This window comes from Pseudophryne corroboree, chromosome 2 (assembly GCF_028390025.1).
Source record: "Pseudophryne corroboree isolate aPseCor3 chromosome 2, aPseCor3.hap2, whole genome shotgun sequence".
In the NCBI taxonomy this organism is placed as follows: domain Eukaryota; kingdom Metazoa; phylum Chordata; class Amphibia; order Anura; family Myobatrachidae; genus Pseudophryne; species Pseudophryne corroboree.
The window spans coordinates 848,651,365-848,666,552 of NC_086445.1; positions in this window are offsets into that span (position 1 = coordinate 848,651,365).

Below are 15,188 nucleotides of genomic sequence, written 5' to 3' on the forward strand. Positions count from 1 at the left end.
CAGGGTTCCTGATATGAGACCCTTTGGAACCCCAGGATCATTTCAATGAAATTGCTGCATGAGAACTTCTTTTTATAGTGTTGTAGCAGGAAGTGTCTGCTTGTCGACATCTGTTGGTAGCACTTACCTGTCCGAAGAAGGATCATTCCATGAAGATTGCCACCACCGCTGGATCCTTGCCCATGAGAAGACACTGTTACTCATGTTTTGAAAGCTTTAATTAATAAAGATTTATACTCAGTTGGTCAGGAAATGTTATTTTAAATTGGCCCCATTTTTGAGCCAATCAAGACTTCTTACAATAAACAATCACAGTTTGTCACAGTGAGCAAATAATGGATTGCGTGTTACTGAGTCTCTTTTTCACACTTTCATTTCTTATCTGGTACTAGTTTTTTTCATATAACACTTTATGACCATTGTGCATATTAACATAATACTTGCACAGGTATGGCAGGGTTCCTGATATGAGACTCTTTGGAACCCCAGGATAATTTTGATGAATTTGCTATATGAGAAATTCTTTTCATAGTGTGGTTAGCAAGAAATTTCTGCTTGTCGACGTCTGTTAGTATCACTTACCTGTCCGAAGAAGGATCATACCATGAAGGTTGCCACCACCGCTGGATCTTTGGCCCCTGAGAAGACACTGTTACTCATGTTTTGAAAGCTTTAATTAATAAAGATTTATACTCAATTAGTCAGGAAACTTTATTTTAAATTGACTCCATTTCTGAGCCAATCAGGACTACTTCCAATAAACAATGACAATTTGTCAAAGTCATCAAATCATGGTTTGCGTGTTACTGAGCCTCTTTTTCAATCTTTAATTTCTTATCTGGTACTAGTAGGAAACGTTCAGCCCAACAGTGGCGGTCAAACAAAGAAAATCATTAAAGGAGTGGAGCCTAAAATCTAACCCAAAACTGTGCATAAACATAATACCTAACCAATATATGCACTGTAAGGCCACATTTTAACAATGTATAGGTCTGATACATCATTTCAGAGCTTCAGCAATTAACAGTGTATTATCCTAATACTTATCAATTCTATAACCTAAGGCATAACAATGCTTTATACAGTGTCAACAATACGCAAATCAACAACATACAGTATAGGTGTTACATAGCTTTAGTTACATAATCCCGTGGCATCTTAAAACTTATTATTGTGATGGATAACATTGTGATATATGTATATAATACACAGTCCTCTAACAATCTATAACTCGTATATAAGAATTCTAAATCATGTACTAAAACTGTAGTAGATAACCAGCATAACAGTGATACATGAAAATTGTAAACAGGTATAAAATGCGTTGGCAGTTAATATGATTTAACTGTGTTACCAAACAATTTTATAATGCAATATAATACTGCAGCTGAGTACAATTTAAGAAGTGATAACTAATTCAATATAGGAAATTAATAGTATGTCATATAACACTTTATGACCATTGTGCATACTAACGTAATACTTGCAGAGGTGTGGTAGGGTTTCTGATGTGGGACTCTATGGAACCCCAGGATGGTTAGGATGAATTTGCTGCATAAGAAATTCCATTCATAGTATGGTAGCAGGAAGTGTCTTCTTATCGACGTCTGTTAGTTACACTTAGCTGTACTAAGAAGGATCATTCCATGAAGGTTGACACCACCACTAGATCTATATCCCCTGAGAAGAAACTGTTTCTCATTTTTTGAAAGCCTTAATCTATAAAGATTTATACTCAGTTGGACAGGAAATGTAATTTTAAATTGGCACCATATTTGAGCCAATCAGGACTACTTGCAATAAACAATCACGGTTTGTCACAGTGAGCAAATAATGGATTGCGTGTTACTGAGTCTCTTTTTCACACTTTCATTTCTTATCTGGTACTAGTTTTTTTCATATAACACTTTATGACCATTGTGCATATTAACATAATACTTGCACAGGTATGGCAGGGTTCCTGATATGAGACTCTTTGGAACCCCAGGATAATTTTGATGAATTTGCTATATGAGAAATTCTTTTCATAGTGTGGTTAGCAAGAAATTTCTGCTTGTCGACGTCTGTTAGTATCACTTACCTGTCCGAAGAAGGATCATACGATGACGGTTGCTACCACCGCTGGATCTTTGGCCCCTGAGAAGACACTGTTACTCATGTTTTGAAAGCTTTAATTAATAAAGATTTATACTCAATTAGTCAGGAAACTTTATTTTAAATTGACTCCATTTCTGAGCCAATCAGGACTACTTGCAATAAACAATCACGGTTTGTCACAGTGAGCAAATCATGGATTGCGTGTTTTTGAGTCTCTTTTCACTCTTTCATTTCTTATCTGGTACTTTTTTTTGTCACATAACACTTTATGACCATTGTGCATATAAACGTAATACTTGCACAGGTATGGCAGGGTTCCTGATATGAGACCCTTTGGAACCCCAGGATCATTTCAATGAAATTGCTGCATGAGAACTTCTTTTTATAGTGTTGAAGCAGGAAGTGTCTGCTTGTCGACGTCTGTTAGTAGCACTTACCTGTCCGAAGAAAGATCATTCCATGAAGGTTGCCACCACCGCTGGATCTTTGGCCCCTGAGAAGACACTGTTACTCATTTTTTGAAAGATTTAATTAATAAAGATTTATACTCAATTGGTTAGGAAATGTTATTGAGTCTCTTTTTCACTCTTTCATTTCATATCTGGTACTTGATTTTGTCACATAACACTTTATGACCATTGTGCATATAAACGTAATACTTGCACAGGTATGGCAGGGTTCCTGATATGAGACCCTTTGGAACCCCAGGATCATTTCAATGAAATTGCTGCATGAGAACTTCTTTTTATAGTGTTGTAGCAGGAAGTGTCTGCTTGTCGACATCTGTTAGTAGCACTTACCTGTCCGAAGAAGGATCATTCCATGAAGATTGCCACCACCGCTGGATCCTTGGCCCCTGAGAAGACACTGTTACTCATGTTTTGAAAGCTTTAATTAATAAAGATTTATACTCAGTTGGTCAGGAAATGTTATTTTAAATTGGCCCCATTTTTGAGCCAATCAAGACTTCTTACAATAAACAATAACAGTTTGTCACAGTGAGCAAATAATGGATTGCGTGTTACTGAGTCTCTTTTTCACACTTTCATTTCTTATCTGGTACTAGTTTTTTTCATATAACACTTTATGACCATTGTGCATATTAACATAATACTTGCACAGGTATGGCAGGGTTCCTGATATGAGACTCTTTGGAACCCCAGGATAATTTTGAGGAATTTGCTATATGAGAAATTCTTTTCATAGTGTGGTTAGCAAGAAATTTCTGCTTGTCGACGTCTGTTAGTATCACTTACCTGTCCGAAGAAGGATCATACCATGAAGGTTGCCACCACCGCTGGATCTTTGGCCCCTGAGAAGACACTGTTACTCATGTTTTGAAAGCTTTAATTAATAAAGATTTATACTCAATTAGTCAGGAAACTTTATTTTAAATTGACTCCATTTCTGAGCCAATCAGGACTACTTCCAATAAACAATGACAATTTGTCAAAGTCATCAAATCATGGTGTCACGATCCGGGTATCTGGACGCCATTACTTACCCTTCAGATGCCTCCTAAGGCTGGCTCAGCGTTCCAGGACCGGATCCCGCTGTTCCTGAGTTTCCACATGCAGAATGTCAGAGTGGTGATTTCATCAGCCGCGGCCTCCGCTGTGCCCGCGTGGTTAAATGTGCGCTTGTCAGTCTGGCGTCTCCTGTCTCCTGTGGCCGGCGTCGCCATTACTGTTTCAATTCTCACATGGATTACAAACCAAACTTCCCTCCAAGTGTCTGCATGGGCGCAGCCATCTTGGATTTTGTCATCTGATTATTTCCACCAATCTGCTGTCTGTATTGTTGATTTGCATAATTGCCTAGCCAACCCCTTCCTTGCTGCAGGTATAAGTATGCTGTGCCTGAGCAAGGAAGGCGTCAGTGCTTTGGTTGTCTAACCTAGTTCCAGTTTGTCTCTCTCCTGTGGTTGTCTTCCAGGTTCCAGCTCCTGTCTCCAGACTTCTGCTATAGAGACCCGCACCAGCATTCCATCTGCGGTGTAGCCTGACTCTCCGATCCATTCTGGACTCACCTGTTTCCAGTTATCAATCACCTGCTTCCAGCCCAGCTTCCAGCAGTGTACAGCTTCTCTTAAAGGGCCGGTGTCCTTTCTGCAGTTTACCACTCTCCACCAGTATTATTATTTCACCGCTCTCAAACTCCAAACTTCATTATCAATCACCTGCTTCCAGCAGTGTATAGCTTCTCTTAAAGGGCCGGTGTCCTTTTCTGCAGTTTACCACTCTCCACCGGTATTATTATTTCACCGCTCTCAAACTCCAAACTTCATTATTATTTCATCGCTCTCAAGTTCGTTTATTATTTAACTGGTTCCAGCCAGTATCCACTCCGTACCAACAACAGTCTGGTTCCAGCCAGTATCCACAGCAGCCGTTTTACCTTCAGCAGCCCAGCCTTTCCTGGAACATCAGCTGGTACGATCCTGGGTTCTCTCCATTGCTACAGTCAGGCCTGGTAAGGACTTTCCAACTAGAAGATTATAAGAACTGTCTCACACTACCAGTGCCTGTGGCCCTTGCCACCCTGTAGTACCCAGGAATTGTATTTATCCTCTGTTGACTTTTATGTTTCCTTTTACTGCTGCTGTGTTACGGAGTTTGTCATAATAAACATCATTGACTTTTATCCTGGTTGTCGTGGTCACGCCTTCGGGCAGTTATTCTACATGTTACTTACATGTCTAGGGGTCTGATACAACCTCCCAGGTTCCGTTACATCTCAGCCCCTACAACTGAGGCTGCCTCCCGTCAGCTCAGGCCCTCAGTTGTGACAGTAAGCACTGACCTAATGAATCCAGCCGGAGACCAGGATCAAGCGGCCAGGCCAATGCAAGAACTGGCAGCCCGACTTGAACATCAGGAGGCTGCACAGGGCCACATCATCCGCTGTCTCCAGGATCTCTCTACACGGCTGGATGGGAATCAAACGACCCTCCGTGGACCTGGCACGTCCGGTGCGTCCACTACAGTGACACCAGCTGTAACCCCACCCACCTTACCCATTTCCAGTCCACATCTTCATCTTCCAACGCCAGCAAAATTTGATGGATCTCCAAGGTTCTGCAGGGGATTTCTCAATCAATGTGAAATCAACTTTGAGCTTCTACCTGGCAATTTCTTCAGTGACCGTACCAAAATTGCCTATATCATCTCCCTTCTCAGTGGCTCAGCCCTTGACTGGGCATCACCTTTATGGGAGAAGTCTGATCCCCTGCTATCCTCCTATACTGACTTTGTAGCTACATTCAGGCGCATCTTCGACGAGCCAGGCCGGATAACATCTGCTTCATCTGAGATTCTCCGTTTACGCCAGGGAACACGTACTGTGGGACAGTATCTTATACAGTTTAAAATCCTGGCATCCGAACTGGCATGGAACGACGAGGCCCTGTATGCTGCATTCTGGCATGGCTTATCAGAACGCATCAAGGATGAGTTAGCTACCAGAGACTTGCCCTCTAAGTTGGATGAGCTAATTTCTCTTTGCACGAAGGTTGATCTACGTTTCAGAGAGAGAGCAACTGAGCGAGGAAGATCATCTACTCCTAAATCTTCTGCTCCTCCTCCTCGTCAACCATCTCCATCCAAGGATGAGCCTATGCAAATTAGTCGTTCCCGTCTATCTCCCGCTGAGCGCCGAAGACGTCTCTCTGAGTCTCTCTGTCTCTACTGTGCAGCTCCGTCGCACACTATCAATGCCTGTCCCAAACGTCCGGGAAACTCCAGATCCTAGCTCGCCAAGGAGAGGGCCGGCTAGGAGTAATGATCTCCTCTCCATCTCCTCATGACTGTAACCTCCCAGTGTCGCTCCAAATTGCTCAACGTTACAGGAACGTCATTGCCCTCCTTGATTCCGGAGCAGCTGGGAATTTCATAACCGAAGCTTATGTTAAACGGTGGTCCCTACCCACCGAGAGACTGTCCTCGTCCATCTCCTTGACTGCCGTGGATGGCAGCAAGATTTTTGACGCAGTCATTTCCTTAAGGACTCTTCCAGTTCGTCTGAGAGTGGGAGTTCTTCATTCTGAGTATATTTCTTTTTTAGTGATTCCAAGAGCCACACATCCAGTGGTTTTAGGCCTTCCATGGCTCCGTCTCCACAACCCATCAATTGACTGGACGACTACGCAAATACTGGCATGGGGTCCCTCCTGTGCTGAGACTTGTTTAGCCAAAGTTCTTCCTGTTTGTTCTTCCTTCCCCAGGTCATCTGATGTTCCGCCTCCTCCATATCAAGACTTCACGGACGTGTTCAGTAAAGCCTCTGCTGATATCCTTCCTCCTCATAGAGAATGGGACTGCCCAATCGACCTCATTCCAGGGAAGGTTCCACCGCGAGGCCGAACTTATCCGTTGTCTCTGCCTGAGACACACTCCATGGAAGAGTACATCAAAGAGAACCTGGCGAAGGGTTTCATCCGACCATCTTCTTCTCCAGCCGGCGCAGGCTTCTTATTCGTTAAGAAGAAAGACGGTGGTCTGCGTCCGTGCATCGACTACAGAGGTCTGAACGATATTACCGTCAAGAACCGATACCCTTTACCCCTGATTACCGAGCTCTTTGATAGAGTTAGTGGTGCAACTATTTTCACAAAGCTGGACTTGAGGGGTGCCTACAATCTCATCCGAATCCGTGAGGGTGACGAGTGGAAGACCGCCTTTAACACCCGTGACGGACATTATGAGTACCTCGTCATGCCCTTCGGATTGAGCAACGCTCCAGCAGTCTTCCAGCACTTCGTGAATGAGATTTTCAGGGACATCTTGTACCGCCATGTCGTGGTTTATCTAGACGACATCCTCATCTTTGCTAATAATCTCGAAGATCATCGTTTCTGGGTAAAAGAGGTTCTTTCCCGTCTCCGTGTCAATCACCTCTATTGTAAATTGGAGAAGTGTGTGTTTGAAGTTAAAACCATTCCGTTTCTAGGTTACATTGTGTCCGGTTCCGGACCAGAGATGGATCCTGAGAAACTCCAAGCAATCCAGAATTGGCCTATACCCTTAAGCCTCAAAGGGGTCCAGAGGTTCTTAGGGTTCGCCAATTATTATAGAAAATTTATACGAGACTTTTCCACCATTGTGGCGCCTATCACTGCATTAACCAAGAAAGGTGCTAATCCATCCAAGTGGTCCGAGGAAGCTACACAGGCCTTTCACCTTCTGAAGCAACGGTTCATCTCTGCACCAGTTCTGAAACAGCCCGACACCGACTCTCCTTTTATCTTAGAGGTAGATGCCTCCTCCGTTGGAGTAGGAGCAGTGTTATCCCAGAGGGCCAAAGATGGACATCTACATCCTTGCAGTTTCTTCTCCCGGAAGTTCTCCCCAGCTGAGCGCAACTATGCCATTGGCGATCAGGAGTTGCTAGCCATCAAGCTCGCTCTGGAGGAGTGGAGATACCTGTTGGAGGGAGCTTCCCACTCAATCACCATACTTACCGACCACAAAAATCTTTTATATCTCAAAGGCGCACAATGTCTGAATCCTCGTCAGGCCAGATGGGCACTTTTCTTCTCTAGGTTTGACTTTAAACTCCAGTTCTGTCCGGGTTCTCAGAATCGTAAGGCCGATGCCCTTTCCCGCTCATGGGAGCAAGAAAATGAGTCCGAGTCTGCAGACAAGCATCCTATTATTAATCCGTTGGCATTCTCCACGGTAGGGATGGACTCTACGCCTCCACCAGGGAAAAGTTTTGTTAAGCCAGTTCTAAGGAAGAAGCTCATGCATTGGGCCCATGCTTCCCGTTTTGCTGGACATACAGGCATTCAGAAAACCCTTGAATTTATTTCTAGGTCCTACTGGTGGCCAACTCTGAAGAAGGACGTTATGGAATTTATTGCCTCCTGCCCAAAGTGTGCCCAACACAAAGTCTCCCGCCAGTCGCCTGCGGGGCAACTGGTTCCATTATCTGTTCCCCGTCGACCTTGGACCCATTTGTCGATGGACTTTGTTTCCGATCTACCTATCTGCAACAAGTTTAATACCATCTGGGTGGTAGTTGACCGGTTCACCAAGATGGCACATTTCATCCCTCTCACCGGTCTTCCGTCAGCTTCCAAGTTGGCTCAAGTGTTTATACAAGAGATCTTCCGACTTCACGGTCTTCCTGAAGAGATCATCTCGGATCGTGGAGTACAATTTGTAGCCAAATTTTGGCGAAGTTTGTGTCAAGCCCTCCAAGTCAAGTTAAAGTTTTCCACGGCTTACCATCCTCAGACCAATGGTCAAACCGAGAGGGTGAATCAGGACTTGGAGGCCTTCCTCCGTATATATGTGTCTTCCTCTCAAGATGACTGGGTTCAACTCCTTCCTTGGGCCGAGTTCAGCCACAACAATCAATACCATTCCTCATCTTCTTCTACACCATTCTTCATTAATTATGGATTCCACCCTAAAGTCCCAGAATTCCAACCGCTTCCCGCAACTTCTGTTCCAGCAGTGGATGTCACCTTGCATCAGTTTTCAAATAACTGGAGGAACGTCCGCGCAGCCCTGCTTAAAGCCTCATTCAGGTATAAGAAGTTTGCCGATAGGAAGCGTAGAGCGGTTCCTGCTCTCAAGGTGGGTGATCGTGTGTGGCTGTCCACGAAGAATTTGAGGTTGAGAGTTCCCAGCATGAAATTTGCACCTCGCTACATCGGACCCTTCAAGATTGAACAAGTCATCAATCCTGTTGCCTACAGGTTACAGTTACCATCCTTCTTGAAAATACCCAGGACATTTCATGTTTCTTTGTTGAAACCGCTGATCCTGAATCGGTTTCATTCCGCACTTCCTCCAGCTCCCAAAGTTCAGACTCAACGGGGAGTCGAGTACGAGGTGGCCAAGATTTTGGACTCACGTTTCCGTTACGGTCAGTTACAATACCTCATTGACTGGAAGGGCTATGGTCCTGAAGAACGCTCTTGGACCAATGCCTCAGACGTCCATGCTCCTGCCTTGGTCCGAAATTTCCACGCAAAGTTTCCTTTAAAGCCTAAGAAGTGTCCTGGGGCCACTCCTAAAGGGGGGGGTGCTGTCACGATCCGGGTATCTGGACGCCATTACTTACCCTTCAGATGCCTCCTAAGGCTGGCTCAGCGTTCCAGGACCGGATCCCGCTGTTCCTGAGTTTCCACATGCAGAATGTCAGAGTGGTGATTTCATCAGCCGCGGCCTCCGCTGTGCCCGCGTGGTTAAATGTGCGCTTGTCAGTCTGGCGTCTCCTGTCTCCTGTGGCCGGCGTCGCCATTACTGTTTCAATTCTCACATGGATTACAAACCAAACTTCCCTCCAAGTGTCTGCATGGGCGCAGCCATCTTGGATTTTGTCATCTGATTATTTCCACCAATCTGCTGTCTGTATTGTTGATTTGCATAATTGCCTAGCCAACCCCTTCCTTGCTGCAGGTATAAGTATGCTGTGCCTGAGCAAGGAAGGCGTCAGTGCTTTGGTTGTCTAACCTAGTTCCAGTTTGTCTCTCTCCTGTGGTTGTCTTCCAGGTTCCAGCTCCTGTCTCCAGACTTCTGCTATAGAGACCCGCACCAGCATTCCATCTGCGGTGTAGCCTGACTCTCCGATCCATTCTGGACTCACCTGTTTCCAGTTATCAATCACCTGCTTCCAGCCCAGCTTCCAGCAGTGTACAGCTTCTCTTAAAGGGCCGGTGTCCTTTCTGCAGTTTACCACTCTCCACCGGTATTATTATTTCACCGCTCTCAAACTCCAAACTTCATTATCAATCACCTGCTTCCAGCCCAGCTTCCAGCAGTGTATAGCTTCTCTTAAAGGGCCGGTGTCCTTTTCTGCAGTTTACCACTCTCCACCGGTATTATTATTTCACCGCTCTCAAACTCCAAACTTCATTATTATTTCATCGCTCTCAAGTTCGTTTATTATTTAACTGGTTCCAGCCAGTATCCACTCCGTACCAACAACAGTCTGGTTCCAGCCAGTATCCACAGCAGCCGTTTTACCTTCAGCAGCCCAGCCTTTCCTGGAACATCAGCTGGTACGATCCTGGGTTCTCTCCATTGCTACAGTCAGGCCTGGTAAGGACTTTCCAACTAGAAGATTATAAGAACTGTCTCACACTACCAGTGCCTGTGGCCCTTGCCACCCTGTAGTACCCAGGAATTGTATTTATCCTCTGTTGACTTTTATGTTTCCTTTTACTGCTGCTGTGTTACGGAGTTTGTCATAATAAACATCATTGACTTTTATCCTGGTTGTCGTGGTCACGCCTTCGGGCAGTTATTCTACATGTTACTTACATGTCTAGGGGTCTGATACAACCTCCCAGGTTCCGTTACATCTCAGCCCCTACAACTGAGGCTGCCTCCCGTCAGCTCAGGCCCTCAGTTGTGACACATGGTTTGCGTGTTACTGAGCCTCTTTTTCAATCTTTAATTTCTTATCTGGTACTAGTAGGAAACGTTCAGCCCAACAGTGGCGGTCAAACAAAGAAAATCATTAAAGGAGTGGAGCCTAAAATCTAACCCAAAACTGTGCATAAACATAATACCTAACCAATATATGCACTGTAAGGCCACATTTTAACAATGTATAGGTCTGATACATCATTTTAGAGCTTCAGCAATTAACAGTGTATTATCCTAATACTTATCAATTCTATAACCTAAGGCATAACAATGCTTTATACAGTGTCAACAATACGCAAATCAACAACATACAGTATAGGTGTTACATAGCTTTAGTTACATAATCCCGTGGCATCTTAAAACTTATTATTGTGATGGATAACATTGTGATATATGTATATAATACACAGTCCTATAACAATCTATAACTCGTATATAAGAATTCTAAATCATGTACTAAAACTGTAGTAGATAACCAGCATAACAGTGATACATGAAAATTGTAAACAGGTATAAAATGCGTTGGCAGTTAATATGATTTAACTGTGTTACCAAACAATTTTATAATGCAATATAATACTGCAGCTGAGTACAATTTAAGAAGTGATAACTAATTCAATATAGGAAATTAATAGTATGTCATATAACACTTTATGACCATTGTGCATACTAACGTAATACTTGCAGAGGTGTGGTAGGGTTTCTGATGTGGGACTCTATGGAACCCCAGGATGGTTAGGATGAATTTGCTGCATAAGAAATTCCATTCATAGTATGGTAGCAGGAAGTGTCTTCTTATCGACGTCTGTTAGTTACACTTAGCTGTACTAAGAAGGATCATTCCATGAAGGTTGACACCACCACTAGATCTATATCCCCTGAGAAGAAACTGTTTCTCATTTTTTGAAAGCCTTAATCTATAAAGATTTATACTCAGTTGGACAGGAAATGTAATTTTAAATTGGCACCATATTTGAGCCAATCAGGACTACTTGCAATAAACAATCACGGTTTGTCACAGTGAGCAAATCATGGATTGCGTGTTTTTTTGAGTCTCTTTTCACTCTTTCATTTCTTATCTGGTACTAGTTTTTGTCACATAACACTTTATGACCATTGTGCATATGAACGTAATACTTGCACTGGTATGGGAGGGTTCCTGATATGAGACTCTTTGGAACGCCAGGATCGTTTCAATGAAATTGCTGCAAGAGAACTTCTTTTTATAGTGTTGTAGCAGGAAGTGTGTACTTGTCGACGTCTGTTGTTAGCACTTACCTGTCCGAAGAAAGATCATTCCATGAAGGTTGCCACCACCGCTGGATCTTTGGCCCCTGAGAAGACACTGTTACTCATGTTTTGAAAGCTTTAATTAATAAAGATTTATACTCAATTAGTCAGGAAACATTATTTTAAATTGACACCATTTATGAGCCAATCAGGACTACTTGCAATAAACAATCACGGTTTGTCACAGTGAGCAAATCATGGATTGCGTGTTTTTGAGTCTCTTTTCACTCTTTCATTTCTTATCTGGTACTAGTTTTTGTCACATAACACTTTATGACCATTGTGCATATAAACGTAATACTTGCACAGGTATGGCAGGGTTCCTGATATGAGACCCTTTGGAACCCCAGGATCATTTCAATGAAATTGCTGCATGAGAACTTCTTTTTATAGTGTTGTAGCAGGAAGTGTCTGCTTGTCGACGTCTGTTAGTAGCACTTACCTGTCCGAAGAAAGATCATTCCATGAAGGTTGCCACCACCGCTGGATCTTTGGCCCCTGAGAAGACACTGTTACTCATTTTTTGAAAGATTTAATTAATAAAGATTTATACTCAATTGGTTAGGAAATGTTATTGAGTCTCTTTTTCACTCTTTCATTTCTTATCTGGTACTTGATTTTGTCACATAACACTTTATGACCATTGTGCATATAAACGTAATACTTGCACAGGTATGGCAGGGTTCCTGATATGAGACCCTTTGGAACCCCAGGATCATTTCAATGAAATTGCTGCATGAGAACTTCTTTTTATAGTGTTGTAGCAGGAAGTGTCTGCTTGTCGACATCTGTTAGTAGCACTTACCTGTCCGAAGAAGGATCATTCCATGAAGATTGCCACCACCGCTGGATCCTTGCCCCTGAGAAGACACTGTTACTCATGTTTTGAAAGCTTTAATTAATAAAGATTTATACTCAGTTGGTCAGGAAATGTTATTTTAAATTGGCCCCATTTTTGAGCCAATCAAGACTTCTTACAATAAACAATCACAGTTTGTCACAGTGAGCAAATAATGGATTGCGTGTTACTGAGTCTCTTTTTCACACTTTCATTTCTTATCTGGTACTAGTTTTTTTCATATAACACTTTATGACCATTGTGCATATTAACATAATACTTGCACAGGTATGGCAGGGTTCCTGATATGAGACTCTTTGGAACCCCAGGATAATTTTGATGAATTTGCTATATGAGAAATTCTTTTCATAGTGTGGTTAGCAAGAAATTTCTGCTTGTCGACGTCTGTTAGTATCACTTACCTGTCCGAAGAAGGATCATACCATGAAGGTTGCCACCACCGCTGGATCTTTGGCCCCTGAGAAGACACTGTTACTCATGTTTTGAAAGCTTTAATTAATAAAGATTTATACTCAATTAGTCAGGAAACTTTATTTTAAATTGACTCCATTTCTGAGCCAATCAGGACTACTTCCAATAAACAATGACAATTTGTCAAAGTCATCAAATCATGGTTTGCGTGTTACTGAGCCTCTTTTTCAATCTTTAATTTCTTATCTGGTACTAGTAGGAAACGTTCAGCCCAACAGTGGCGGTCAAACAAAGAAAATCATTAAAGGAGTGGAGCCTAAAATCTAACCCAAAACTGTGCATAAACATAATACCTAACCAATATATGCACTGTAAGGCCACATTTTAACAATGTATAGGTCTGATACATCATTTCAGAGCTTCAGCAATTAACAGTGTATTATCCTAATACTTATCAATTCTATAACCTAAGGCATAACAATGCTTTATACAGTGTCAACAATACGCAAATCAACAACATACAGTATAGGTGTTACATAGCTTTAGTTACATAATCCCGTGGCATCTTAAAACTTATTATTGTGATGGATAACATTGTGATATATGTATATAATACACAGTCCTCTAACAATCTATAACTCGTATATAAGAATTCTAAATCATGTACTAAAACTGTAGTAGATAACCAGCATAACAGTGATACATGAAAATTGTAAACAGGTATAAAATGCGTTGGCAGTTAATATGATTTAACTGTGTTACCAAACAATTTTATAATGCAATATAATACTGCAGCTGAGTACAATTTAAGAAGTGATAACTAATTCAATATAGGAAATTAATAGTATGTCATATAACACTTTATGACCATTGTGCATACTAACGTAATACTTGCAGAGGTGTGGTAGGGTTTCTGATGTGGGACTCTATGGAACCCCAGGATGGTTAGGATGAATTTGCTGCATAAGAAATTCCATTCATAGTATGGTAGCAGGAAGTGTCTTCTTATCGACGTCTGTTAGTTACACTTAGCTGTACTAAGAAGGATCATTCCATGAAGGTTGACACCACCACTAGATCTATATCCCCTGAGAAGAAACTGTTTCTCATTTTTTGAAAGCCTTAATCTATAAAGATTTATACTCAGTTGGACAGGAAATGTAATTTTAAATTGGCACCATATTTGAGCCAATCAGGACTACTTGCAATAAACAATCACGGTTTGTCACAGTGAGCAAATCATGGATTGCGTGTTTTTTTGAGTCTCTTTTCACTCTTTCATTTCTTATCTGGTACTAGTTTTTGTCACATAACACTTTATGACCATTGTGCATATGAACGTAATACTTGCACAGGTATTGGGGGGTTCCTGATATGAGACTCTTTGGAACGCCAGGATCATTTCAATGAAATTGCTGCAAGAGAACTTCTTTTTATAGTGTTGTAGCAGGAAGTGTGTACTTGTCGACGTCTGTTGTTAGCACTTACCTGTCCGAAGAAAGATCATTCCATGAAGGTTGCCACCACCGCTGGATCTTTGGCCCCTGAGAAGACACTGTTACTCATGTTTTGAAAGCTTTAATTAATAAAGATTTATACTCAATTAGTCAGGAAACATTATTTTAAATTGACACCATTTCTGAGCCAATCAGGACTACTTGCAATAAACAATCACGGTTTGTCACAGTGAGCAAATCATGGATTGCGTGTTTTTGAGTCTCTTTTCACTCTTTCATTTCTTATCTGGTACTAGTTTTTGTCACATAACACTTTATGACCATTGTGCATATAAACGTAATACTTGCACAGGTATGGCAGGGTTCCTGATATGAGACCCTTTGGAACCCCAGGATCATTTCAATGAAATTGCTGCATGAGAACTTCTTTTTATAGTGTTGTAGCAGGAAGTGTCTGCTTGTCGACGTCTGTTAGTAGCACTTACCTGTCCGAAGAAAGATCATTCCATGAAGGTTGCCACCACCGCTGGATCTTTGGCCCCTGAGAAGACACTGTTACTCATTTTTTGAAAGATTTAATTAATAAAGATTTATACTCAATTGGTTAAGAAATGTTATTGAGTCTCTTTTTCACTCTTTCATTTCTTATCTGGTACTTGATTTTGTCACATAACACTTTATGACCATTGTGCA